This window comes from Mirounga leonina, unplaced genomic scaffold (assembly GCF_011800145.1).
Source record: "Mirounga leonina isolate KUSES-001 unplaced genomic scaffold, KU_Mleo_1.0 Mir_170, whole genome shotgun sequence".
Lineage (NCBI taxonomy): Eukaryota > Metazoa > Chordata > Mammalia > Carnivora > Phocidae > Mirounga > Mirounga leonina.
The window spans coordinates 37,395,117-37,422,350 of NW_023270433.1; the positions used below are offsets into that span (position 1 = coordinate 37,395,117).

The 27,234-nt window shown below is 39.9% G+C and overlaps 1 protein-coding gene across 3 annotated transcripts in view; it reads left to right on the forward strand.

The window, feature by feature from the left end:
• APTX (aprataxin) overlaps window positions 1–26,835 on the forward strand; it is a 63,735-nt gene extending 36,900 nt beyond the window's left edge. Inside the window, exon 9 of one of the 3 annotated variants that reach the window (XM_035016494.1) lies at window positions 26,627–26,835. The gene's annotated coding sequence lies outside the window, so the exon portion shown is untranslated. Of the gene's footprint in view, window positions 1–170; window positions 2,480–17,441; window positions 18,072–26,626 lie in introns of those variants that run through there. The other 2 variants (XM_035016496.1, XM_035016495.1) reach the window with 2 other exon arrangements.
• Window positions 26,836–27,234: the final 399 nt, after the last annotated feature.

Sequence of the window (27,234 nt, forward strand, 5' to 3'; positions counted from 1 at the left end):
TAGTGTCATGTCAATACCACTGTCCTTAAGTTCTCACTTTCCTTACTCTTAGCTAGGTTTTCTCCTGCTTCATCAAACAAATTGAGGCTGTGAAGCATTATTTTGCTTGACTTTCCATCCCCTCACTGCCACTTACCTATATACATACCATTCTTGACTTTCTTCCATAGGATAAAGGGAACTCCTTCCTGTTCAAATCCAACTCCTCACCTTGACCTCAAGTCCAAGATGGAAGCATCTGTGTTCTGGGCAGGAGGATGGAGGAAAAGATGAAGAAGGGGATTAAGGACTCACATACACTCTCTGAAGAAGTTTCCTGGAATCTCCTCCATGACACTTCTTTTTGTATTATCATGGCCAGAATTCAGCCACAAGCCACAGGTGACCAAGCTTTAAGGGAGGCTGTGAAGTATAACCTTTATTTATTTTGGGCAAATCCATGCCCAACTAAAATTTTTATTAGTACAGAAGCAGCACAGAATGAAAATTAGAGATACTGAACAGTCTCTGTGGTCTCTGCCAGTGTTCTTTTGCACATGAAAAAAATTGAGTTGCCTTTCTCTTATTTTTACTTACATTGCAAATATTTTACAAATTTAGACCTTTTAACCTTTTAATTTTGTTTATGCTATCTCTCATGATACAGAGGTTTAAAATTATTATGTGGCCAAAACATGCATTCCTTTTTTAAAAAAACTCATTGCTTCTGGATTTCATATTTTGCTTAAGTAGGCCTTCCTTATCCATATGTTCTCATATTTTCTTTTGGTACTTTTATACTTTGTTTTTTTTTACTTTAGGTCTTCATTATATCTGGTATTTAAGTTTTGATTCAGTGTGACATAGGGTCTATCTATATTTTTTCAATTTTTATTTTGTTAACTCCAACTCATTTTAAACTAGCCTTCATTCTCATTCACTCGAAGCGCCACACTTATGGTGAACTAAATGTTACTACGTACACAAGTCTGTTATGGGCTCCCTATTCCAGTTCTGTTGAACTATCACTGAACTCACACTTTAATTTTCATTACCATAGCTTTACAGAATTTCTTTTTGTAACTCTTCTTTTTTTCCTCCCCACTCCTCCTTTCTCTTCTCTACGTCCATTTCATGTAGCCAAGCTTGCTGGACGCTCCTGTGAGGACAAGACAAATGGACACAGGCTTCCGTCTGTTTTCTTCACTGTAGAATCTTCATCCTTTTCATACTCAGCACCCTCCCATTTCTTTGCTGCCCAGTGTCACCCCTTCCAGATCTTGCATTTTGTGGGATGCTGGCATTGGAAGGATTGCTGTTTTTGGTTGACTTTTCTTTGTGCTTCATCCTTTTAGTCCTTTGGATCTTGTGTGTGTATAAAATCTATTTCTTTTTATCACTATATTTTAAAATTTTCCCTAAGTTCTCTGAAGATGTAAAAACAATTGTTGACCTCAGCGTATGTGGATTCACCTCTTTATTTCCTTTTATTTATCTTCTTTGACTGCCTGACTGGTTTCTTCAGGAAGGATGAAGCTGTTCTCTGAGTCAGCGAGTTGCCGAAACTCAGAATCAGGTAGCACATGAATGTGACGTGGTGCTCATGGTGTCATATGGCCTTGGAAACTGCTTGCTACCTAAAGCTCTGGCTGAATTTGTCCTGGATGCAGATAATGAGGAAGTGCTGGAGTGTGGTTCAGCAGGTTGAGAAGTAGGCACACCACTCCCTAGGGCTCTATCTCCCCAGGCTCTTTGGGCTACTTTGCTGCTACCCACTTTGACTTTCTCTATGGTCATGGCCTGTCTGATCAGTGTTCTTTAACATTTTATTGGCTGTCACTTTTCCAGATGAACTTCCTATTCAACTTGTCAGAGTCTAATAAAAAAATCTCAGGATTTTGACTTGATTGCATTTAATTTATCAGCTAATGGGAGGGTTATTAACCTTTTTGACCATGTTGGATAATCAGAACAGATTCCAATGACAGGAGCTGGGATTCTAGTGGATTTTATGAGCGTGTGTATGTGTGTGTACATGCGTGTGTGTATGGAATGGTGGTGGTGGGAGATAAACATGGAGGGCTTTCCTTTACAGTGTCATTTCAGTGTGATTTTAGGGGTAAAGTAAATTTACTTGTTTGTCAGCCATCTTGAATAGAAGCTCTGATAACTTTTATGAGACAAAACAATCTATATTTAAAAAGGAATCAAGGCCAAATAAGCCAATACAGTTTGGTTTACATTAAAATGTTAATGAATGCACATAAAGTCATTGAATACACACTGAAAGGTTGCCATGGTAACAGTCATTTTCATGAAATGATTTTAGATACTGGATTCTTGAATGATGGCATGCCTTGTTCTTTGCTTTAAGGCATCTTTATTGTTCTCTCTCTCTCTTTCTTTCTCTGTCTCTCCTTTCCTTGGAGGATAGAAAATGGGAAAGGGACCTGTACCTGATACAATTCTTTGATTGAAAGCAACAGAAATAAATTTTTACTCATTGAAGCAAAAAATATATTTATTGGTAGGATGAAAGGATGGTTCACAGAGTTGAAGGAAATGTGAATAGGGGGTTTTGGGGGGGTGGGGGTTCAGGAATATAGAGCAACTCTGAGAACCTGGGAAGCAGTAATCATGAGATAGCATCTTCAGGAAGAATGAGTGAACTCTTACCATTTTCAGTTTTGTGTCCCTATGTTCAAGCTTTAAATTCTAGGAAGTTTCTGATCTGCCTGGTTTGAAAGAAAAATTCTGTGTACACACACAAACACAGTTTTTTAATTTTCTTATAGAGAGGATTGTTGTAGAGAGATTCTTACAGATTATAAATCGTAACCTCTTTCAGATTATAAATCACAAGCCAGAGGTAATAGATTAGGGATGGCCGTACAAGGAATGCCAGTTTCAAAAGGAGAAAAAAATTACGCTTGAACAGTTTCATTTCTCTGTGCAGTTTTTTTTAAAAAAAGCTTGTCTTGGGCGCCTGGGTGGCTCAGATGGTTAAGCGTCTGCCTTCGGCTCAGGTCATGATCCCAGGGTCCTGGGATCGAGTCCCGCATCGGGCTCCCTGCTCTGCGGGGAGCCTGCTTCTCCCTCTCCCACTCCCCCTGCTTGTGTTCCTTCTCTCGCTGTGTCTCTCTCTGTCAAATAAATAAATAAAAATCTTTAAAAAAAAAAAAAAAAAAGCTTGTCTTTCTCTGGGATTTTCTTTTACCCTCCATGTACCTATGTTTTCCTACTGTCATATCTTGCTTTTCTTCATTTTTTAATTTTTATCAGTGAATTTCATTCATGAGTATGTTCTGCTTTATTATTTTCTCTTCCAAGTCCACGTCGCACCTCCCCTACCCCTTCCTCCCTCCCAGAAATGTGACACATTTCTAGATCCTACTTTCCCCCTTCCTTCTATTTCCTTAGTGTCCTGTATTTATGACTAGATAAGTATGAAAACAGAAATGTTACTGTATAATTATTTTTTATAAGATTTTAAAGTAATCTCTACACCCAGTATGGGGCTTGAACCCACAACCCAAAGGTCAAGAGTCTCATGCTCTACTGGCTGAGCTGGCCAAGCACCATGAAATGTTACTGTATTATTGGTTAATACTGAGTTCATGTTACCTTTGAAAGATTGCATTATTGTTCCCATTTCTCCAACCCTCCCTGGGTGTCAAACCTTTGTCAGGTGACTTTGTGGTTCCTCTTGCTAGAGATGAAGTATATTTTTCTGTCCCACTGATGTTGGGATGGGCCATGTGATTTGCTTTGGCCAATGAGATGTTAGTAAACATGATGACAACAAAGGCTTCAAATATGCTGACATGTTTTGGCTTGCCCTCCTGTGCTTCTGCATTGCCATAAACATATCCTGGTTCTTCTCTAGTCCCAGAAGAATGATGACATGTGGAGCAGAGCTGTCCCAACCAACCCACACACCCACAGTATAAGGCTGAGCTAGCTGTCCCAGCAGACCTGCAGATTTATGAACATGAGAATAAATAATTCTTGTTGCATGCTCCTTGGTTTTGTGGTAATCATCAGCAGCATTTTTGTGGTAGAGTTAACTGATACATTACTTTTCCAGTGAATATATTTTCATTTAAACGGGAGTACTCTGGAGTTCATGCCTTCATCCATGTGCATGATTATAGAGATTCATGCATGGTAGGGTGAAAATGCTAGGCAGAAGGTATCTTGTGGGATCCCCTTAGTGTGTGTACACCAGGAGGCAAAACCCTACTAAATGCATATTGGTTTCATACACTTAATGATCACTGTTTTTGTTAGAAAAGTGAAGTAGATTCTGAAAAGCCTTTATAACACAGTATAGGTATCCAGAATTCTTTCCTAGCTAAGTACATTTTCATCGTAATACTGGTTAGAGAGTGACTCTGGTTATTATAAGCTTCCCAGGGCTTTGATGGGCTCTTGAAACTGTTTAATATGGTATCTAAAAAAATATGGTATCCAGCAGATTTCTAGGCAGAAGTTTTCCAAGGAGAAAGTCATCAACACTTTCCTGGAAGTTGCTCTGTCTAAGAGATTGACTCTAAGGTCAAAAATCTAGGTTTTTAAATTTTTTAATTTTTTTGTCTATAAAACAAATCAGTGTTTATTTGATTAACTCATATTAAATAGGAGTCCTCTTATTTGTATTGATGATAGCAGGGTCCTCACCAACTTGGTTCCTGTCCTTTCTCCTTATCCCAGGTTGATTAAATTTTTTAATAAGCAAGAAAGTAGTTTCCATTTCTTCTGCTATTGAGAAAATGGGGTTTATCTTTATAGTGGCAAGCACTGCTCTCACTAATATAGAGTAACATAGTCCTACCCCAGGAAGGCAGCCTGTGGAAACAGTTCACCTCCACTGGGGTGTGTGGGTGTGTGTGTGAAGTCTGATTACCACTAAAACATGGACAAATGGATCATTTTGGCATAGTCCCTATTGTCCAGATGACTAGGATCCTGAAACAAGCCCCGTTCTCCAAGTTTGAGTATCACAGAGTCACTGGTTTTGGCCTTAAGTGGGGTCTCAGTGGGCCTGGATGGACTTCAGTTGTACAGCTCTTGAGCTTTCCTGGAAACTGATTGAAATCTTCCTTTATGTCTTACAGCATAGTTTTGTAATTTTCTCTCAATGTATATCCTCCACATTTCTTAAGTTTATTCATAGTGATGATTCTTCATATGTAAAGAGATCCTTTTGCTGTTGGAGTGGGATTTAAATTTTTCATCACATTTTTGACTTTTTGCTAACATATAGGAAAGTTAGTAATTTGGGTAATTTATTTCATAACTAGCCCCTTAATGAATATTCTGATGAGTTCTGATTAGTTGATATCCTGAAGTTTTTAGATAGACTTTCATGTGATAATTCTTTCTCCTTGCTGATAGTTATACTTGTTTCTTTTTATTGCCTTCTCACTATCCCCATTTGCCAGAATATTCAAGGAACTGTTAATTATTTAACTGTTAAATAATATTTATTTATTGTCTTGATCTTGATCTCTCTTGATCCTAAAACTTATATCTGTATTTATAAGGGCCTTAATTTCTTATTCTCTGATTTTCTATTCAGGCGTGTGTGTATGTATTAAAGATTTTTTAAAAAATTTTATTTATTTGACAGAGAGAGAGGGTACAAGCACTGGGAGCAGCAGGCTGAGGGAGAAGCAGGCTCCCTGCTGAGCTTCCTGTGGGGCTCCATCCCAGGACCCTGAGATCATGACCTCAGCTGAAGGCGGATGCTTAACCAACTGAGCCACCCGGGTGCCCCTATTTTAAAGATTTTTATATTTAAGTAATTTATATACCCAGTGTGGAGCTTGAACCCACAACCCCAAGATAAAGAGTCGCAAGCTCCACTGACTGAGCCAGCCAGGTACTTCAGGCAGATATATATTTTGTTAAATGAAGGAAATTGTTCCCTAAGTTTAATGCTCTGTAATGGATTATTAGAGCATGGAAATTATCTGTACCATGAAAATGTGTTATTTTCAAATTATGTCAACTGGGGTATGGAAGAAAATCACATAAATCCTTCTTTAGAAAGAAAACATTATAAGAACAGAAATATGTATTTTTACTTTAAGAACAGAAGTCAACTTATCAGTAAAATACTTGTTAGCTAAATTTTGAATGTTCAAGAAAAGTCTCCAAGACAAATGCATTTGCTTTGGTTGAACTAACTGTTCTGCAGCTTCTGACACCCAAGGAGAAGATAAGAATTTTCCTAGTACTAAAAAATCTCTTCCTTTCCTGTAGCACACAATAAACCCTTTGTTAATTTACTGTCTCTAACACTTATGAAATATTGTTTAAACAAATTATATTGTTTTAATAGTGGTTTTTATTAAGAAGATTAATGAATGGCTCAAACATTGTTTGTTGTTGTAAATGATCACAGTAAACTTCTAAGACCTTCCTTAAAGACTGATCTTAATCAACATTTATATAAAAACACACACCTGATTTCTTCTATCTTAGTAAATAAGAAAAGATAAAAATTCTTGACAGTTTTGCCCCCTGAAACTTAAACACAATGCAATAAGTAATGGGGTGAGATAGTAACATGGTCAGGGATAACCCCAAATTGCAACGGAAACCAAACTCACTAAGGCAATGTACAAAGTGGACTTAATAAACTTATTTAGCACATACTATGTCAAGAAGTAAGCAAGAACTATATGCAGTGGATGAATAACTGAACTCTACCTCTGAATCTAATGGTACACTATATGTTAATTAACTCAATTTAAATATAATAAAATTAAAAAAAAAAGAATTATTCAAGAACTTCTGAGATATGTGCATCTTCGCACTTTCCTCAGCCCTATGCTCTTCACTCCCTCTTCTCTGCCACCCCTCCCTTGAGAATCCCGCTCAGGGAGGAAGCCACTCAGCCTAATCTCCCATTAACTAATTTCCTCAACTTCCTTCTTTTGCTTCACCTTCATTTGCTCTCCCCAGCTTTAAGCTTGAAGGCAGTTCAAGCAGTTGGGGCTGCTCGCATTTAGCTATAAGATTTTGAATTAGAAGAAAAGAGCTAGAGTAGAGGCTATTAGGTTTAAGAGTGTTTTTCGGTGGACATAGGGCAAGCTTATTTTTTCCCCCTACTGGTATCCTATGAAGTTCTTCCCTACTCTTCTTTTTTTTAGCACGATGTGTATAGTCAGAGCAGCCGCAAGGCTGGGAAGGCTGGAAAGGCTGGGAAGGGCTTGGTTCGCCCAAACAGCTTTTCTCCCATCATTGAAATTCTCCTCACATATCAGTCTGGTTATTTTCTTATACATTTGCACAAGGCATCTATGGCATGAGTCACAGTAAGAAACTCATAATAAGAATGTACCAGATTGCAAAATAGATTTCCTTTCCCCTTCTAATGGCAGATTCAAGATTTTAAAATTGCAGTGATTTAGTAGGCTTAAGAGTATGTTTTTTGAGGGGCGCCTGGGTGGCTCAGTCGTTAAGCGTCTGCCTTCGGCTCAGGTCATGATCCCGGGGTTCAGGTCATGATCCCGGGGTTCAGGTCATGATCCCGGGGTTCAGGTCATGATCCCGGGGTCCTGGGATCGAGCCCCACATTGGGCTCCCTGCTCAGCTGGGAGCCTGCTTCTCCCTCTCCTGCTCCCCCTGCTTGTGTTCCCTCTCTGGCTGTGTCTCTCTCTGTCAAATAAATAAATAAAATCTTAAAAAAAAAAGTATGTTTTTTGAAGCCCCATACTTTTTTTTGCTAATATAAACTGCATTTTTGTCTATAACAATTAACTAAATCTGTCATTTAATTGTTATTCTCAAGTTTAAAACAGTTGCCCCTACAGAGCTGTACTCTTCAAATTTAAAACGAATTTCATCATAAATAATCTCACACCACAAATAAGTATCACAAGCACAGGCAGCACCTGCAACTTTACTGTTTGTGTGTGTGCTGTGTGTATCTGCTGCGGGGCTCGATCCCAGGACCCCGGGATCATGACCTGAGCCGAAGGCAGACGCTTAACGACTGAGCCACGCAGCCGCCCTGTGTGTATATGTTGAGTGTGTGTTGTGTGTGTGGTTTGTATGGCATGGGTGTCTGTGGTATATGTGGGTGCAAGTAATGGGTATGTGGTTTGTGTGTTGGGTATATATATGTTATGTATATGTGTGTGGTATGTGTGTGTTATTTATGGTGCATTGTTTTGTAATGAATAAGTGCGCTATGGTGTGTGAGTGGAGTGTGTGGTATGTGTGTGGTGTGTGGGTTATGTGTGTGTGTGTGGTGTGCACTGTGTGTGGTGTGAATGTGTTTGCTTGTGGTGTGTGGTGTTTGTGTAGTTTGTGTATGTGTTTGATGTTTATGTGATAAATATGTGGGGGGGGTGTGTGGTATTTTGCAGGGATTTGAGACCCAGAGCTTAAAATTTTTGGTTTAAGCGCATCTCTGCATTGAGATCAATTGGCAGAGTCTTTACAATTATTTCATCTCTTCAGAAATCTTTTAGAAGGTATTTTTGTAAGCTTAAAGTGTTTTGTTTTTTAGGAGGAAACTTCAAATACTATAAACTAGATGAAAGTGAAAGTGATTGCTGCGTTACTATAATTTTAGCTGGCGATATGGTTTAATTTAGCAAATAAAACCGCTTGTATTCAGAGTTATTATACTCAGAGCTTCAAGAGGACCCATCTCTGCCTCTGATGTGTAAATCCACCCTGGTCAGTTGGAACCATTGCATGGGATGATGTGCCTCATTTTGACATTTCTATCAATGGCTCTGTGCCATCCTGTGGGAGACCGCGTAGCCTAGAGACTGAGAGTGGGAGTTCTTGAGTCAGAACACTTGGGTCTAAATGCTGGCTCTATCAACTAGGTGAGGGCTTAACCTTGATGAGTTTCCTCATCTGTGAAATGGGATAATAGTTGTATTTATCTCGCAGGGCTTTTGAGAGGCTTATATGAGATGGTGCTGTAACATCGTGCTTGGAATATGGTAAGTAGGTATGAACATGTGTGTTGAGGATGGAGGGGATCTTGTATGGATATGGCTGTGTCATATGGAGGGGAGTGGAAGCTGTTAGTAGATGATTTCTTCCAAGATTTATTGTGAATGTATTCCATTTAGTCTGCCTATACCTGTTAGATTTATGAAGGATCTCTTAGTTCTTGCATCAGTGTAGCCTGATTTTTTAGTGGGGTTAATAATGCCTCTCTTAATGAATAACCACAAGGGGTTTTAAAAATGTTATTGGTTCTAGGTCTGGTCCAGTGTTAGGGCAAAGGTCCTTTGAGCAAAAGTTCTCTCTCTCACATGTTGAAACTGCCCTTACCATCTGTTCCCTGCTCTGGAATAGGTAAATGTCTCGGCAAAGGAGACCTGTACTCCGAGAGCATAAAAAACCCCTACAAAGACCTTGGCATATTATATAAGTCACTCTGACTAACATGTAGTCATTTAGCACAATTTTCAGAGGAAACCTCACATTTTGTCCTTGCTATTTCTGGGCCCCTATATAGACATTAATGTCTGAGCAAAGTATCCATTAGAGGGCTCTGGGTGCTGAAACAGACTGTGGATGCGGGATGTCTACCATTTTTATTCGATTGAGCTTGTCCATCTTGTTGAATGAGGAGGATCTCAAGGCTCTCTCTTGGTGTGAGGAATGCAAATCGTGGAATTGGAGCATATGGGGAGTGGTGGGGAAATACTTACAGAAATCCAAAACCTTGCACTTGTCTAGTACTGTGGTCACTGCCAAAGAGTTTTGTGAAGACGTGGAGGGCCCAGCCAGCTGGAAAGATGCCAGCGGGGACAACTGCTATATCCACCATGCCGACATCTACTTCTGCCACTGGCCTTCATGGTTAGTGCTGGTTTTTAACGTCTCTGCTGGACTTTTTGCTGACGGTCAAGAATTAACAGTGAGGGGGCAGTCCTGCCAGGTTTCTATCAGAATTTAGCTCTCTCTTTCTTTTCCCCTCTCTTGTCTCTCTAACCTTAGTCTGGGGCCCACAGGTAGATGAAAGGGATGTCTTTAGTGTCCCCACCTGTAGTCCTCAATCAGTGTTAATGACAGTCATCTACTGCACCCGTTCCTTTAATCCCAGATTTATCCCACCTCCCCTTAACCCCATCCACCCTGCCAAGAGGTGGGGGTTTATTTCTCCAGCAAGATTTGGATCAATACCTTCACCTTTCTTCAAGGTTGTCCTCGGACATCATCAAATTATTTTCTCGCCCTTAATTCGCTCTCTCTCTCCACCAGTTTTTCCAGGAGAATTTTATTGGAGAAGGTTTCAGCCTTTCCAGATTTTCTCCTGCTAAACTTTGTGTCAGGCTTAGCTGTGCCTGTGTACCCTCCCTATCCAGCTCACTAAGTCAGTTTCTCTTTTTTATGCAGATAACTCCTCTCTCACTTCTAACAAATCCTTGTCCACTTTTTTTTTTAATTTTTTTATTCTTATGTTAATCCCCTTACATTACAACATTAGTTTTAGCCTTGTCCACTTTTTGAAAGGGAGATGACAGTTTTCTCTACACCTTAGCTTATTCACTTGTAACCAAAATGTGGTTTTGCTCTTGATCAATCAATAAAGAAATCAGTACATTTAGAATGTTATCGAGCAAATATATTAAGCTCTGCCCTTTGATATGTGCTTGAGGACATATGAAGGGCTATTATAAATAGGCTTGCTTTCAAGAATTTTAGTCATGTTAGAGAAACAATATTAACATCCATGTATCAATAAATGAGTATGTATGCATTAATCTTTATAGTCTGCCTACACCAAGGAATTAAAGCGGTTTATAATAAAAGATAGCTAGTTCTATAGGATGTTACAATAATCATGAATGATCAAGAGCATGTAATAGATAATTAGAAAGGAAACCCAATTTAAGTTAAGTTGTTGGACATGAGTACAAATTTAGAATTGGGCTTCCTGGAAATTAAAAAAGAGAAACATGAATTATGAAATTTCTCATTATATATATATGTCTTATCATAGGATACATACCATTTTGCAAACACTGAATTTTTTTTTAAGTATTACATACTAAGAAGAATCTGTCCATTCATTTACTTATTGTGCATATGCTGTGTTCCAGACACTGTGGATATGAAGTGTACAAGAAAAAATTCTCAGTCTTCATGAGGTTTTTAGTGAAGAGAGAGGGTCAACAAACAAGTTAGTAAATAAAGTAACATTGGGTAGTGATGAGTGCTCTGAAGGCAAATATAGTGGACTAATGGGATAGAGAGTGTTGGGGAGACAGTGGGGAGGTCTGTTTGGGAAGGTGACATAAGGGCAGTTACCCCAAATGATAAGAGTGAACCATGCAAAATGCATTTCATGAGAGGAAATAGCAAGTTCCAAGGCCCAGAGGTAGGAAGAAACTTGATATATTTGAGAAACAACCAGTAATACTGGAGGAAACTTGTACACAGCTGGGGAGGGATACAGCAATTGTGTGAGTGGCAGGGGACTGGTAGGAGATGAAGCTAGAGAAGGTAGCTGTGTTTGGCTTTGTAGAGATTTGGACTTTTTTTTCCCCCAACTGTGATTGGGGAGCTTTTGGAAACTTTGAGCAGGTAAAGTTTTGTTATCTTTTTAAATGTCTAATTCTGATTCCCACTAGCTACTATGTGAAGAATAGCCTGCAGGAGGCAAGAGTGGAAGCAGGGAAAATAATTGGGTCTTCTATTGGAGTCCCTATTGGTACTATTGCAAAGGTCTGAGTGAGAGAAAAGGATGGCTTGGTTCAGGATAAAGCTAGTAGAGGTGCTATTAAGTGTTCAGGTTGAAGCAGAATCAACACGACTTGCTGATTAGCTACATGATGGGAATAAGAGAGAGGAATTGAGATTGTTCTAGGTTTTCAACTTGAGCATATGGATGGATGATGATCCATCTTTTGAGATAGTGAAGACTGGGCATAAGCTGGTTTGGAGAGCAAAATTAGGAGTTCTGTTGTGGACATGTTCGATTTGAGTTACTTATGAGATAACTCTGTTGAGATGTAAAGTAGACAGTTGGATCCATGAGTATGGAACTCAGGGATGTGATACACATTTGGGTATCAGCAGCGCTCTCAAGTTGTGTCTATCACTGTTTCAATGGAGCACTTAAATTAACGGACAAGGTTTTCTTTCTCTTTTTTTTAAGATGTTATTTGACAGAGAGGGAGAGCACAAGCAGGGAGAGTGGCAGGCAGAGTGAGAAGCAAGCTCCCTGCTGAGCAGGGAGCCCCATGCAGGGCTCAATCCCAGCACCCTGGGATCGTGACCTGAGCTGAAGGCAGATGCTTAACTAACTAAGCCACCCAGGTGTCCCTGGACAAGGTTTTCAATGGGGGTTAACATAGTAACAATTTTCTTTGCTTTTTTAAAAGATTTTTTTACTTATTTAGTTGACAGAGATTAAGAAAGAGCACACAAGCAGGGAGAGCGGCAGAGGGAGAGGGAGAAGGAGGCTCTCCGCTGAGCAGGGAGCCTGATATGGGGCTCGATCCCAGGACCCTGGGATCATGACCTGAGCCAAAGGCAGATGCTTAACTGACTGAGCCACCCAGACGTCCCTAGAAACAATTCTCAAATGGCCACCTGGTGACTGTATTGGCCATGGTTCTCCAGAGAAACAGAACTAGTAGGATATGTATATAAACAAACAAATAAAGAAGATTTATTATACAGTATTGGGTCATGTGGTCCCCAAATCTGCAGTTGGTGAGCTGGAGACCCAGGAGAGCTGATATGTATGTAGTTGCAGTCTGAGTCCAAAGGCCTGAGAACCAGGGAAGCTGATGGTGTAAATTCCTGTCTGAAATCAGGCAGGCTTGAGACCCAAGAGGAGCCAGTGTTTTGGTGTGAGTCCAAAGGCTAGAAAAGACCAATGTCCCAGCTCAAACAGGCAGCAGTTTCCCCTTATTCAGCCTTCTTGTTCTACTTAGTTCTTTAGTTGATTGAATGACCCACCCATACGGAGGAGGGCAATCTGGTTTACTTAGTCATCTTCTTCTCCTCCTCCTCTCCTCCCCCCCATCTCCTCCTCCTTCTCCTTCTTTTTTAAAAGATTTTATTTACTGGGATGCCTGGGTGGCTCAGTCAGTAACTGTCTGCCTTTGGCTCAGGTTATGATCCCAGGGTCCTAGGACCAAGTCCCACATCGGGCCTCTTGCTCAGCGGGGAGCCTGCTTCTCCCTCTGCCTGCTGCTCCCCCTGCTTGTGCTCTCTCTCTGTCTCTGACAGATAAATAAATCAAATATTTTTAAAAACAAAAACAAAAAGTAACTAACTTAAAAAAAAATAAAGTTATTTTACTTATTTGAGAGGAAGAGTGAGCAAGAGCGCAAGAGCAAATGTTAATCTCATCCAGAAACACTCTCAAAGATACACCCAAAATAATGTTTGTCCAAATGTCTGCACCCCATGTTCTGGTTAAATTGACACATAAAATTAATCATTACAGTGACAGTAGAGCATTACATCAAATTATAATTCTGTGAGGAGTGTGTGCAGCTGAAATGGAGTTTTCTGGTGATCTAATCTGTTATAAAGTTAGAACCTGTAAATTCCAGAGGCAGGCCTGGCTTGTGTGACAATGGTTGTTTTTCCTGATTGTGAGAGAATTTTAGTTTTTTCTTTTCTTTTTTTTTAAGGTTTTATTTATTTGACAGAGAGAGACACAGCGAGAGAGGGAACACAAGCAGGGGGAGTGAGAGAGGGAGAAGCAGGCTTCCCGTGGAGCAGGGAGCCCGATGCAGGGCTCGATCCCAGGACCCTGGGATCATGACCTGAGCCGAAGGCAGACGCTTTAGTTTTTTTAGTTTTTTCTTATAGAACTTTAGATTTTAAGCAGAGCTGAATCCAGTGAGTCTGCCAAAATGAATACTAGATAAATAAATAAATTGACCTAGTGAATCAAGTAATTCATCAACCCATTAGACATTTATGAAGATTTTTTAATTTGCCGGATAATACCATTAGGACACAGTCTACTTGGGAGACCACCACATGAACCAGGTAAACTGTGTTTCAGTCTAGTGTTTGGCCACGATGAAGGTATGAGGAAGGGGCTTCAGAAGAACAAAGGAGGGGGGCACCTGGGTGGCTCAGTCGGTTAAGCATCTGCCTTTGGCTCAGGTCATGATCCCAGGGTCCTGGGATCAAGTCCCACGTTGGGCTCCCTGCTCAGTGGGGAGTCTGCTTCTTCCTCTGCCTCTCCCTCTCCCCCATCCCATGCTCATGCTCTAATAAATAAAATCTTTAAAAAAAAAAAGAACAAAGGAGGAAGACACAATTCTGATGGAGAAAGGGGTGGTGGTCAGGGAAGGATTCACTGAAGAAGGTAGGCCAAGGTTTTGCTAGGTGAAGAAGGAGGCAGAGGAGTTGTGTATAGAGAAAGGCATGGGGATATGGGAGGGCCTGAAGTGTCTAGACAGAAGTGAGAAGTTCAGTGTGACTGATGTGTAGGGTGCACAGTATTTGAGACCAGTTGGGCCCAGAGGCTTCTGAAGGACCTTGTATTTCTGCCTAAGGAGTTTGGGTTCTCTCCTGCAGGCCAGCGTGTCTCCACCTTGAGTGGGCACAAGAATCACCTGGGGAGCTTGTTAAGTGGGGATTCCTAGGCCTTCTCTCTAAGGAGATGGATGCAGTAGGTCTGGGGCTCAGGAAGGGACAGCTTAATGAGTTCCCCAGCTGATTCAGGTGCAGTTGGTTCACAGACCCTACCACCACTATGTGCTATGAAGACTTTTCAGAAGAGGGAGTGACATGACCTGATTTATTTTTAGGAAGATAATTCTGCCAACTGTGTGGAAAATAGACTGACTTCACTAGCAGGGAAAATGTATAGGAAGTTGCAGCAGCAGGCATCCCAGTGAGAGATTGAGATGAATGGGGCTAAAGTGTTAGTGGGGATGAAGAACTAAATCTAAGAGACCTCTCTGAGTTAGGATACACAGTTGACCCAACCAGGAGAAGGGCTGAGAAGAATGAAGGTTGGCTCTCAAGTATCTAGTTTGGAAGAATGAATGGTTAATAATGGCTGGCACTTGGGGCGCCTGGGTGGCTCAGTCGTTAAGTGTCTGCCTTTGGCTCAGGTCATGATCCCAGGGTCCGGGGATCGAGCCCCGCATCGGGCTCCCTGCTCCGCGGGAAGTCTGCTTCTCCCTCTCCCACTCCCCCTGCTTGTGTTCCCTCTCTCGCTGTGTCTCTCTCTGTCAAATAAATAAATAAAATCTTAAAAAAAAAATAATGGCTGGCACTTGGTAACTATTGCTGAAGGAATGGGTGAATAAATATAGGACAAAAAGTAGGTGAGTCCGAGTAAGGAAGGAAAATTCCATTTTAGAGGTTATATTTGAAGTTAATACAAGAAATATTGATCTAGTATTGGTGAGGAAAGTTCATGCAGGTTTGGAGATAATGTATTTGGAAGTTAGCGTAGAGATAGTTCTTAAAGCAATAGTAGAATCTGGGACTACTTACAAGAATCTCTGTCTCACTGTGCCTCTCTCTGTCAAATAAGTGAATAAATAAAAAATCTTTAAAAAAAAGAAGATACAAACCTTATAGAGAAGAAAGCCAAGCATGCAAACCTTTTGGTGTGTTTATTTTATTTTATTTATTTAATTTAATTTTATTTATTTAATTTTATTTTATTATTTTATTATTTGACAGAGAGAGGGAGAGAGCATGAGCCAGGGGGTGGGGCAGAGGGAGAAGCAGACTCCTTGCTCAGCAGGAAGCTTCTGGATGCTCTGGCCGGGCTTCATCCAGGAACCCTGGGATCATGACCTGAGCAGAAGGCAGACACTTAACTGACTGAGCCACCCGGGTGCCCACTTTTGGTGTGTTTAAAGGACAGACAGAGGAAAACTGGCAGAGAAAGTAGCTGAAAAGTTAGAGGATTCACAGGCGGTATGTTATGAAAAGTTCTGAAAATAAAGGCAAAGTTGCAGGAAGTATGTGTGCATGTGTGTGAATGTGTGTGAGTGAGTGAGAGAGAGTGTGTGTGTGTTTGTGTTAGAGGGACATATTGGGACTATGTTGTCAGTCTGACTGTTGAAATATGTTTGCTAAAACTCTGAAGATACAGTTGGCCCTAGAACAGTGCAGGGGTTGTGGTACCAACAACCTGTGGAGTTGAAAATCTACCTATAAATTTTGACTGCCCCAAAACGTAACTACTAATTGCCTACTGTTGATTAGAAGCCTTTTTTTTTTTTTAAAGATTTTATTTATTTATTTGACAGAGAGAGACACAGCGAGAGAGGGAACACAAGCAGAGGGAGTGGGAGAGGGAGAAGCAGTCTTCCCGCCAAGCAGGAGCCCGATGCGGGGCTCAATCCCAGGACCCCGGGATCATGACCCGAGCAGAAGGCAGGCACTTAACTGACTGAGCTACCCAGGCGCCCTGATTAGAAGTCTTATTGATAACATAGTCTGTTAATACATGTTTTGTATGTTTGATGTATTATATACTGAAATCTTACAATAAAGTAAGCTAGAGAAAAGAAATTTGTTATTAAGAAAGTCATAAGGAAGAGAAAATACATTTATAGTACTGTACCATATTTATTGAAAAAAATCCATATATATTGTTCAAGGATTAACTGTAGTTTTCCAGATTTAGCTCTCTGTTAAGGTCATTCTTGAATCATGATAGAAAGGCCAGGTTGGTCAACAGCATAAAGGAAAATAGTCTTTCTATTTGTTATAGCTGGAGGAAAGTACTTATTTCAAGTAAAAGCTATTTTAACTTATTTAGACATGAGGTGGGCTAAGACATCTTAACCCCCCATCCCCACAGCATTTGTTTGTTTATAGCATTTAGGTTATAATTAGCCTTGTTATAGAATTATCTCTCTCCTATCTGTTAAGTTTCTACAGAGTTTGAAGATATATTAGTACACCCACCAGTAGGTATGACAGTGCCCATCTTACTTAAAAAAAAAAAAAAAAAGATTGTTAAAAAAAAAATCTCTGCTAGTAATTTTGGCAAAGACAGGAAACTCAATTTTAATTTTGATTTCTACCCCAGCCCAACTCTCTTGAGATGGTTATTGGACATTTGTGTTAATATTTTTTTTCTGTAAATTCTGTTAAGGGTTGTAGTCCATTTGTATTTTAGGTCTTAAAGGTATTTTGGATTGATAATTGTGTGTTCCTTATATATTAAGGACATTAATAACCCTTTGTTATATTTGTCATAATCACTTTTCCAGTCATCAGTGGTGGAAGGGAAGTGTTAACAGTTTTAAAAACAGGCTTTCCACCAGATTTGGAGGCTTCCCAGCCAGGCTTCTTGGCCTCTGGCCTTTACCCTTTTGTCTACATTTTTTGGCAGGTGCTTCAGCTGGGCCCAAGGACAGTCTCCTTACTGAATGAGTGTCCCTTGAAAACAAGGGTTCCCCTTGAAAATAAGCTGAGGATGAGCTCATGGATCGTATCATGATTTAACTTCCTGTCTTCTCTCCCAGAAATCAGGCAGACATACCTGGAACTATGGTGACATCTGGGATATGTTGGGTTTTCTTGGAGCTGAATGCCAGGAGAGATGTTCTGAAGGCCTGTCTAAAATGAAGACATGCATGTATTCATGTTTACTGGTAAACAGGAGTCCAGCCATTTAAGTATAGACTTTCTTTTATGACTTCTTTTAAAGTGTTAAATTCAGCATTAGATGATTATTAAAAAAAAAAAAATCAGTTCCACTGGAGAAGGGAGAGATGAGAGTTACTATTGTGTCGTTTTTCAAGTGTCATTTTCTAATAGTTTATTTTTGGTATTTTTGTTGTATATTGACCTTGTTTACTGGAAAATTTGATACATTCCCTTATTTATAGATTATCTTTTCTGAGATAGGTTTTCTTAGTAGTGGTGTTTGTTTTTCCTTAAATGGAAGAATTCATCAGTGAAACTAACTATCTGGAGGTTCTTTTGTGGAAAGATTTTAAAATGATAGATTTGGTGTCTTTAATAGCTACAGCCTTATTGGGGTTTTATTTTATTCAGTTTCTTCCTGTATCAGTTGTGGTAAGCCTTATTTTCCTAGGGGTTTGTCCATTTCATCTTTTTTTTTTTAAGATTTTATTTATATATTTGAGAGAGAGAGTGGGAGGGGTGGCAGAGGGAAAAGCAGACTCCCCGCTGAGCAGGGAGCCTGATGCGGGGCTGGATCCCAGGACCCTGGGATCATGACCTGAGCTGAAGGCAGACACTTAACCAACTGAGCCACCCAGGCGCCCCTGTCCATTTCATCTAAACTTTCCAATTTATTGGTATAAAGTTGTTCTAATATTCCATTAGTATCTCTTTGATATCTGCAGGTCTTGTAGTGAGTCAGTCTTCATTTTGATTTTTGTTATTGGTAATCTGTGCTTTTTCTCATTTTTCTTGATTAGTCTTGCTAAATAAAGGATCATCAGTTTTATTAGTCTTGAAGGGAAATCCCTTGATATCAGGCTCTCTTTCCTAGGCCTCCCCTCCTCAGGGTCTCGTCTACTGAAGGCCAGGCTGCTTCTGTAGGCCCCAACTCCTGTGTTTTCTCTCCATCTCCTTGAGATTACTGGCTTCTCTGCCTCTAGCATCTGTTCTCTGCCTGGCTTTTCAGCATTCCCACCCCCCTGACCCACTACAACCCCTACCACGCTAAGAATCATCATTTCCTTGAGGGGAAAAGAAACAAAGAATACTGGACTCACTATTCTCTTTGAAATCTTGGCCCTTTAGATACTGGCTATTTTGACAGGTCTCTGTCTCTGATATATTTAAACAGTTGGCTTAAACTTCGTACCCTGTAGCTATCACCCTCCAATTCCATACCCTGCCCTCCCAATCTGTAGGCAGTCATTACTTTCTGTGTCTGTAGATCTGTTTATTCTAGACATTTCATATTAATGGAATCATATAATATGTAGTCTTCTGTGACCGGCTTCTTTCACTTAGTATAATATTTCAAGGTATACCATGCTATAGCTTATATCAATATATTATGCCTTGGCAAATGGTCATAATCCTTTCTAAGTTTGGATCAGCTTTCAATATTTTATTCTTTGTGTTTCCAATGTTTTGAAATACCTTTGAGAGTTCTTTTAACTTGTTGTTGTTGTTGTTGTTGGTCAGTGGCACTTCTTCTGGTATGTCCTCATGCTTTTGTCATAGCCCCTTTCATGTTTGAGAGCATCATAACTACCTGCCTTAACTAATCCTTGCAATCTGGGTTCACATTTCACAGCAGCATCCTTGTTTGTGCTAGCTACTTAATCATATAGTTTAACATTAATCAATTTATGCCAACATCTGAAACCATGGAACTAATCTTTACTAGCAATAAAAGGTTTTTTTCCAGTCTCGCTGTAATTACATTTTTCTTTCCATATGGCAGCTAATGTTAATACTTTGGTTTGAATTGAACTAATTTGGATTATCTTTTTTTTTTAAATCTTTTTTTTTTTTTTTTAAGATTTTATTTATTTATTTGAGAGAGAGAGAATGAGAGACAGAGAGCACGAGAGGGAAGAGGGTCAGAGGGAGAAGCAGACTCCCCGCCGAGCAGGGAGTCCGATGCGGGACTCGATCCCGGGACTCCAGGATCATGACCTGAGCCGAAGGCAGTCGCTTAACCAACTGAGCCACCCAGGCGCCCTGGATTATCTTTTATTGCAGCCTTCAGTCCAAAGTAGGTGTACTCCATTCAACCATAATTGGCTTTCTGTTTCTACCACAATTTGAACTAAAATGTGTTAGAGCAACTTTACCTTTTTTTCAAAAAATTTTCAATTTTTATTTCTTTTTTTTAGAGGGAGGGAGCAGGGACAGAGGGAGAGGGAGAGAGAGAATCTTAAGCAGGCTCCATGCCCAACACAGAGCCTGACTTAGGGCTCAATCTTATAACCCTGAGATCATGACCTGAGCCAAAATCAAGAGTTGGCTACTTAACCAACTGAGCCACCCAGGCACCTCTACCTTGTTTTTTATATTCATTACATTTTATCAACATAGTTTATACCATAGCTTCATGAAAGCCTAGATCTCATCCTGTCTTTGCTTTTCTGTTACCATTTTTCAAATCTAGTCGCATCCAATTTCACTTCCAGCATTATCACTTTTTGTCTCTTTGTTGCACTTTAATCCTTGTTGTAAAATATTACATGGATTTATCAATGGGGGGCAAGGAGGCAACACAACTATACTCTTTTCTGTCTGTGCAAGCGATGAATAACAAATGCTCGGTGCTCAATTACTGACAAACTTTGAAAGAAGTGATGTCACTGGTCACTGATCATGCTGCCCATCTGCTGTGGAGTGATTTGTGGGCTGACGGTTAGCAGCAAAGTTTGCACTTTATGTGATGACTCACAATTAATATATGGTGGTAACTGAAATTTGAATGGTGGTAACTGTTTTGTTGAATGACTGGTGTTAATTTAACTAAAGCATGATAACTGAAATTTGTACATGTTGGAACAGTGCAAAGTCAGGGATGCCTATAATCTATTTCAATTAATCATGTATCTTTCAGCCTCGTCTGCTTAATAAAGTTGGGTCTTAATCTAACTGAATATTTTATTTGAGACAGACTTGAGGCTCTACCATTCTAGCCTTTGAGTTTAAAAATTATGGTAGCTGTTCTGATTCTGTGATTGTTTTCTCAAAATGTGGTGGTCTCCTTGCCTCCTACCTCCACTAATGAGACCTTGAGCAGCTCTGCATCTGATAGATGTCATTTCCTTTTGTGGACAAAACAGCAAAGCCTTCTCTGTCTCTGATGTCTCCTGTTCTCTCTTTCTCTATGTTTTTGTGATTTAGAATTGCCCTCCAGAAACACATGGCAGCCCTTACCTGGCTTTATAGCTCTTACCTTCCAGCCAGGATAAAAGTTTTGCCTTAGCACCCACAGTGTCAGCCAGACCCTGACTCTCTAATGAATAACTCATAAACACTGAGAGCACTATTTTCCCTAAAGAATGCCTCATAGTGGCTGTTACAACCTCTCTTTCAAACCGCAGGCCAACCTTTTATTTTCCCCTTAAAGAATCTAAGTTTCAAAAACTCTTCTTTAGTATTTAACATGAGCTACAAAGGAAAAAAAGTTCCTGAAGAGGTTCTGTCTCTTTTTTTCTTTGGAACCTTTGAGGCATTTTTAATGTGACAATACGTTTTAAATGGATCCAGAGAGATTCCTTGTGGTTCTTTTGTGTCTCCAAGCGCTTAGAACCTGGCTAGGCACAGAGGAAGCATTTAACAAACGTTTGTCACTTTATTAATTGAAATGACAAGCTATATGCATACTTTGATTTACACATAAATTTATTTCTGAAAATTATTTTTTTGAGGATGGGGAGGGAGACATGCTGGATTGGCAGGAGGGGAAGAAAACTTGCTCTGAGATTATTAAGGTCGATCCTCCTAGCAGTGACAAATTCAAACGTCTTTTTTTTTTTTTTTAAAGATTTTATATATTTATTTGAGAGAGAGAGAATGAGAGAGAGCACATGAGAGGGAGGAGGGTCAGAGGGAGAAGCAGACTCCCTGCCAAGCAGGGAGCCCGATGCGGGACTCGATCCCGGGACTCCAGGATCATGACCTGAGCCGAAGGCAGTCGCTTAACCAACTGAGCCACCCAGGTGCCCTCAAACGTCTTTTTGATGATGCTTTTGAAAATGAGTGGTTTGCAGGCAAAAATATCTTTTAAGTCCATATTTTAATTATTTGCTTCAGATGTGATAGCTATCTATTAGTGAAAAGTTTTTGCAGTCAAAAGAAAGGATTAGTATTTAAAAAGGTAAGGCTGTGAGACTTGGGAGAGGGTGTTGCAACTTGTTCTCTTAAGGGGAAAAGCATAAAAGCTAATGGGAATTTCTTCTGGAGACATGCTTGTGGCCAGGCTGTCAAGTCCTCCTACTTGTTGAAAATTTGGGCTATTTTCCTTATCATTTTGTCTCATCTATGATAACTATGAATCCAGTAGACACCTACGTGTGTATGTAGTGAAGGTAGCCTTTTTACTTCTGCTATTATTTCTGAGCAGCCTAGAGGCTATTTGATGGTGGGAACAAATCCACTGGGTAGTCTCATCTTTGTTTCCAATAGCCCTTAGCAGAGAAGGGGCCTGTGCACACAATAGGTATCTAGAAGTGTTGGGCGCCTGGGTGGCTCAGTCGTTAAGCGTCTGCCTTCGGCTCGGGTCATGATCCCAGGGTCCTGGGATCGAGACCCACATCGGGCTCCCTGCTCAGCGGGAGGCCTGCTTCTCCCTCTCCCACTCCCCCTGCTTGTGTTCCCTCTCTCGCTGTCTCTCTCTGTCAAATAAGTAAATAAAATCTTAAAAAAAAAAAAAAGATGTACTTAGGGGAAAATGAAGTCATATGGGTGGGCCCTAATCCAGATATGACTGGTGTTCTTTTTTTTTTTTTTAAAGATTTTATTTATTCATAAGAGACAGAGAGAGGCAGAGGGAGAAGCAGGCTCCCCGCTGAGCAGGGAGCCCGATGCGGGACTCGATCCCAGGACTCTGAGATCATGACCTGAGCCGAAGGCAGACGCTTAACCATCTGAGCCACCCAGGTGCCCATGACTGGTGTTCTTATAAGAAGAGATTAGGACATGCATGAAAGAAGATCATGTGAAAACACCAGAAAAAGATGGCCATCTGCAAGCAAAGGAAGGAGGCTTCAAAATAAAACTAACCTGGCTGACATATTGATCTTGAACTTCTAGAACTGTGAAGAAATAAATTTCTGTTGTTTAAGCCACCAGTCTGTGGTATCTGTTATGACAGCCCTAGAAAATGAATGGAAGAGCTATTTAAATTTCTGTGAATAGTGTCAAGTCTCAAGACTATATGTAAAATAGATGCCTTTGGGGGGCAGGCAGAAATGCAACAGATAGAACTTTTTTTTTTTCCTCTTTAGTGACAGGTATGACATTTAAAGGTCACGAGTTGAATCAGGTTTGGTCAAACAGGATAATAGATTTATTATCTTTTATTTTATATATGAAGATCTCTTATCTCCCTCAAAATAAGTCTTTGGTGGGAGGTGGGGGTGGGTAGGAGGGACTTCTGGCCCACTTTGATACCATGGAGGGTTTAGTGGAGATTATGTTGAGAAATGACTTTGGAGAGAGATTTGGAAATGATCAGTATCTACTATTGTCTAGTCTAAAAGCAGTGACTTTAAATAACAGAGTCTATAACTGTACCTCAGTCTTACTAACTTTCAGGGAAAAATAAGGTTTACTAGAACACTCAATATGTATCTGTTTTTGCCCCCACCCACTGTTGCAAGACTTCTTGCCCTGCTGTTGGTCTCCTTACCCCTCTTCTTTGTTTCAAGTGATTCTCAGGGAGAGATTCTTCCATAAACAGAGGCTTCTCCTGATCTCTATTACTGTCTATCTAATTGTCTATTATTGCTAACAATATAAAGACCTGTTTAATATGTTTCATAAGTTTTAAGGTAGTTTGGATGTTTAAGTTTGTTTACATATATTTCATAATAAGACTAATATAATCACAATAAAAGAAAATTTGGAAAAGATATAAGAGAAAAAAATCACCTATGGCCTCACCATTCTAAGGCAATTGCTAGTATTTGATTGATTTCCTTTCAACCTTTTTATTCACTGCATAGGAATTTTTCTCCAAAAGTTGTAATTCTAATGTATACACAAGTTTCTATACTCCTTTAAAGAATCTTAATATTGTATCATGAGCCTTTGTCAATGGTACAACAGAATTTTCTTAAACATCATTTTAGTGATATGTAATATAGCATTGAGCTGACACAATAGTTTGCTTATCAGTTTCCCAATTCTTGGACATTTAGGTTGTTTCAAATTTTTAAAAAATAATTATAAACAACATGGATGTCTTTGACAATGGATATGTTTGAACATACTTTTTTTTTCCTCCCTGTTTTGCGTGTCTCCCTTAGAACACATTCCCATTGTCTGAATTATTATGTGAAAGGGCAGGCTCATTTTTCTGCAGAAGCTTTGAGAATGTCCTACTGTTGTCGATAAGATCTGCTATAGAGAATTTGTATAGAGGCCACTCTTCTCATTTTAACTTATGTCAAGATCTCCATGGGCTTGGGAGTATTGCCACTGCCTTTTGGGGGAATCATCTATCCAGTTCGTTGTTAGTGTATTTTGCTTGATAAGTTTGCAGGGTTAGTCTGGTGAAATTCAAGATAAAGATGGGATCGCAGTGTGTCTAAGACTAACATGAGGAGTTGATGGAATTTTACCTCATATCCTCAGTGACACTTCATATACCAGTGAAGGAGAGTGTGAGCTCAGGAAAGCAGACACAGAGAAGCAGCTCTGTTGCACTAACCGGGGAGGAGACCCTGAGTATGTGGACTCAGTAACTGTGTCACTGGGCTGTGGGTGTTGCTTGGGGAACAAGATCTCAAGTTTTCCTAGTTATGGGGAATGTTTCTTCCTACCCATCATATTTCCTTTGTTCTGGATAATCTTCTGATTGTTGTTTGACTTCTTCGTTTTCTTTATACCCAGGATGGTGGCAGTGCATCATGTAACTCACTGTGTTTGCCTCTTTATTCCAGCAATGAGGAGGCTACTCAAAGAAGAATATACTGCTCTACTTTGTGGGCTGACTTCACTCCCAATGCCATTTTGCTTTCCTACTTTTTTTTTTTTTTAAAGATTATATTTATTTATTCGACAGAGAGAGACACAGCGAGAGAGGGAACACAAGCAAGGGGAGTGGGAGAGGGAGAAGCAGGCTTCCCGCAGAGCAGGGAGCCTGATGTGGGGCTCAGTCCCAGGACCCTGAGATCATGACCTGAGCCGAAGGCAGACGCTTAACAACTGAGCCACCCAGGCGCCCCGCTTTCCTACTTTTATTTGCTCTTTGCTTTATCTTTTTATTTTGGACTTATTTTCTCTTGTAGCATGTTTACATATTTCTAAGTAACCTTAAATTTGTTTTAGAATAAGTCATGTTTTGAATGAAGATTGAGGGGTTGGCTTTTGGGGTTTAGGAATTGGTCCAGTCCATTTAGTGTGAACTTGTCACTGAGAGGTCACTCATCTTAGGTCCAGTATCTGGATCTGACTGATCCATAACCAGACTGGATCCTGACGACTCAAACTCAGTGCTATCTTTGAGGTCCTGTCATTAAAAAATCCAGCCCCTTTGAAGCCTTCTCCTCCTCCACTTTGTGCCTTTTCACAATGCCAAGCAGAGTTAGATAATATTTATTCAGGGGTTAAAAGCCCAGTTACACTTATGTACACTTATCCCTTTTGTCTTTTCTGCCGCTTTATACGTTTTACTTCTGTACTGGAAACCTATAAAAACTAGTTTTGATCTAAGGAGAAGTGAGGATTTAGCTATTAGCCTGGATTATTCAGCTAATTAAATGTTACAATTTAATAATTTAGAGTTTTGGAACTGAGCCCTTTGAATACTTAGTAACTCTTACATCATTGAGTTTCCCAGCATTTTTTTTAAGATTATTTATTTATTTATTTGCGAGAGAGAATGAGAGACAGACAGCATGAGAGGGAGGAAGGTCAGAGGGAGAAGCAGACTCCCCGCTGAGCAGGGAGCCTGATGTGGGACTCGATCCCGGGACTCCAGGATCACGACCTGAGCCAAAGGCAGTCGCATAACCAACTGAGCTACCCAGGAGCCCCTTCCCAGCATTTTTTTAAACAATGAACTTACCTCGTCTTCCCTGAGGAAGCTCTTGAAGGTAGGGACCTCTTCTTTGAAGCCCTCACAGAACTGAGACCGAGTCTTTGTACAGTGCAGGAGCTCAACACGTGTCTGCTGACTTGAATACTCTCACCTCCAAATAGGCTTGAGAAGTAAAGATCCTAAGGAACAGAAAGCAATACTGCTAATAAATATATATAGGATTGATAACCTTTACCAAAGACTCCACTCACTCAGTGACGGCAAGGAAAGACCCACCCACTAGAGATGTCATGCTAGGTTCTCGTTTAAAATTCCATTTGCAATCAGAGGAGCTTGTTAAATTTTAAGACTGAAAGGTATTTGTATGAAGAGTGCCATGGAGATTGTGCTTACTTTTAATTTGGTAAATGTCATTTGTATTCAGTTGTTTGGAATTAAATTACAGATCTTTGTATCAGTGAGAAACATCCAAAATATTGCACATATGGTGAGAATAAGAACAAAAGCTTGTAGTCATGGCAGGCTAAGAGGTTTTGATTTGAGGTGAAAATATGATTTCTTTGGAAATCCCTTCTAATCCACTAGTATGTTTTTTTAATTTTCTCCAGTGACTCAAATATTTTGAGAGCATATGTAGGCCAAGCCATTTGAGCATTTAGAAATAATAACTGTACTTTGGGTATCCAGCTCATTACTGTGATATTCCTTGAGAATAAAAGACACAGAAAAGAGATTTTTTTTTTTTTAAAGGTACATTTCATTCAGGTGCATTAGATCCTGAATAGGGAGCTAAAATAACCCATTTTCAGGGCTCTTTAGAGTGATTACGCTCTGCATTTGCTGCAAAGTAGCTCTGATCAGGAGAAAGGGTTTAAATAACCCCATCCCCATTTCTCACTTGCTTTTTTCTGGGCACTTTCTTGTCATTATAATTGATGCTTTCTTGTCTGTATCTATTGTTAATAAAACAGCTTCTTTCTTTTGGTGAAGGGGAAAGGTCGGATATGTGGCCTTTGGATTCCTGATGATGGACAAATATTCACACACACTGTCTACTTGGACATCCAAGGTATGAGGTATCTGTGTTTGAACACAGTGCACAGGACTTACAACTGTCAGCCATAGTCACATGGGAAATGAGTTCTTTAATTAAATAATGTTTTATACCTATGTGTAACCACTAACAGAACAGTTTCTTTGATTAGAATAAAAAATAATTCTGGGTGAGACTAGAGCATTAGCACCACATGTGAAATTCATTCACTGTTATTCATATTCAATTTCGTGTAGGAAAGAGTTGAAGCCAGAAGGGTATAAAGTGCCACAGGAGGTCATTTAAGTGGTTAACTTGAGAAAAACAAGGGCTTTAATAGTAGAATCATCCCAAACTTTGTAAAAAGAAAGGATATAGCTGTGAAAATCTTTTGTATCACAAGATGTTTTCTGGTCATCTTGTGACAAAAGAATGGTCCTTTTTAAAGATGTGTATTATACATTTTTATTTTTCAATAACTATTCCAAATTCACTGACCTTTTCTGTGACAGTAATAGCTACTTCTAAAAAGTTTATTCTGCTTCTTCAAGGCAAGGGTGATACT